Source organism: Ammodytes marinus, assembly GCF_949987685.1.
Source record: "Ammodytes marinus genome assembly, chromosome: 16".
NCBI classification, from domain to species: domain Eukaryota; kingdom Metazoa; phylum Chordata; class Actinopteri; order Uranoscopiformes; family Ammodytidae; genus Ammodytes; species Ammodytes marinus.
This window is the reverse complement of record NC_137220.1, coordinates 1,533,179-1,535,678: the sequence shown is the minus strand read 5'-3', so window position 1 is coordinate 1,535,678 and position 2,500 is coordinate 1,533,179. Positions and strand designations below refer to the sequence as shown.

The 2,500-nt window shown below is 40.3% G+C and overlaps 1 protein-coding gene across 1 annotated transcript in view; it reads right to left on the bottom strand.

Moving 5' to 3' along the window:
• LOC307263129 (keratin, type I cytoskeletal 13-like) overlaps nt 1-2,500 on the bottom strand; it is a 27,505-nt gene that overhangs the window by 22,603 nt on the left and 2,402 nt on the right. The gene's annotated exons all lie outside the window — the stretch shown is intronic.

The following is a 2,500-nucleotide window of genomic DNA, read 5'->3' as shown; positions in this document are numbered from 1 at the left end:
TTCTGGGCATGAAGCGGCCTGCAGAGCTAATGCAGCTGCTCACACACACACACACACACACACACACACACACACACACACACACACACACACACACACACACACACACACACACACACACACACACACACACACACACACACACACACACACACACACACACACACACACACAGAAGGCCCAGGGGTGTTATGTGACAGCTTTGGTTACTAAGCCCAGTTATTAATACCTGTATTATATTATTTTACTGCAGGTTATACAGTTATTTTAAAGGTGCAGTCAGTGATTCTGGAGAACGCTTGTTGTCAAAATCACTTTTTGTCAAAATCAGTGAATATCTCCTCATGATCCACTACACACACACACACACACACACACACACACACACACACACACACACACACACACACACACACACACACACACACACACACACAGGATCACATAACTTTCTCATATAAATGAATGTGGGTTAGATTCAAGCCATTGCCTTTCCTTTTATGGGACACAAATGTTTGTAGTTAAAGCTGGGGTGTATGTGATTTCTGATTGGTCAAAGTTAACATGAGCTGTACACTTTGACCAATCAGAGTGAGGCTACGATTCTCTGTTCCCTTTGGCTGTTGGGACTGTCCATTCACTTTGGCACACGACTTTGTTGGTGTAGAGCGTGTCAGGGAGGGACAATAGGGGAGGGACCAAAGAGAATAAGTGGAGCGGTTGAGGTATTTGGATTCAAATCTCTATCCCAACTGCTATTTTCTCCCCAAATCCTCCACCCCAGCTTTAACTAGTAAACTCTAAAGAAATGGCCAAACACGTAATTAAACTACTTGAATCAGGTTGTACATATACATGTAGTTTAACTAGCAGGAAGCTACTGCAAAATGGAGTCACATTTGTAGTTTCATTACATGGAGTTCACTACGCAACACTGAAAATAAAGAATGAATTAATGTCTGAGGATGTCCAGCAGGGAGCAGCAAAGTTAACTCCTGGGTTTGTATATCTATGCAAGGCCAAGACAGACAGACAGACAGACAGACAGACACTGAGACAGACAGACAGACAGACACTGAGACAGACAGACAGACTGACAGACACTGAGACAGACAGACAGACAGACAGACAGACAGACAGACTGACAGACTGACAGACAGACAGACAGACAGACAGACAGACAGACAGACAGACAGACAGACAGACAGACAGACAGACAGACACACACACACACACACACACACACACACACACACACACACACACACAAATTCTATTGAAAACTTGAGGTCTGCTGCAACCCTCAGTTCTTTTAAATCGAGTCTGAAGACTTTTCTGTTTCCATTTTAACCTGTACTTTTTATTTTATTTAAATGTTTTACTTCTTTTCATTCGCTTTTAAATGTCTTCTAATGTGTTTTATGTATTTTAATCTTGCCCCTGTAAAGCACTTTGAATGGCCTTGTGTCTGAATTGTGCTATAGAAATAAACTTGAAAAAGTGCATAGATATAAAAGCCCAGGAGAGTGAAATATGACTCCATATTGTTCTTTAGAGTTTACTAGTTAACCACAAACCTTTTGGTTCAATAAAAGGAAAGGCAATGGCTTCAATGTTTCTGTTTGAATGTTTCATGACTGCGTCTGTGTTTTTGTTTGTGTCCTGAGCATTTATTGAACCATTTATCATTACTGCAGCTTTAACCATTTGCTCAGGACACATTATAACTTGGCCAAGTCTGACAAAGAGACGAGAACAACATAGGTTGCGTTCCGAATCGCATACTTTCTACTATATAGTATGTAGCAAAAAGATTTAGGATGTCCTGATTCTTGTGGCCAGATTTAGGATGGTTAGAAGTACCCGGATGTACTTCATCCGGCCAAGATTGTTAGTGTTGAAAAGTGCATCCTATTTGGGCGATTCTGACCCACAATCCAGTGCGCTCGTGAAGTGACGTAACATCGACGAAGCCTCCATATGAAAACAAACGGGGATGCGACGGATATAAAAGCAAGAGGCAAGATCAAGGCGCAATGTTATGATGAAATAAGAGAGTAAAGTATGTCCCAATAGTATGCCTACTGCATCCTAACTAGATTCTTTTTATCGTCGGATGTAGCCTAGTATGTAGAATAGAAAAAAGAAAGTCTAGTCTGACTTCATCCCCTGGTCGCCAACTCAGTGACTTTAGAAGTAAAATAAATAGTTTGAATACTGAAAATAAATAAGGTTATTGTTAATAAAAAAAAAGTAAGTGAAAAATGTTTACAAATCTGACCCTGCGTTCCAATCCCCATACTTCCCTACTATTTAGTATGCCAGAAAAAGATTTAGGATGTCCCAATACAATTGTAGTATGCTGCAAATACATAAATGCCCCACTAACTCCAATAGCATGTTGGAGTATTCGTCTTTATTCTTGACATTTCTGGACATATTGAAAAATAAATCTTCCTTATCTGATTTTTTTTCTCTCCTGTGGCCTTAAAACGCTTCT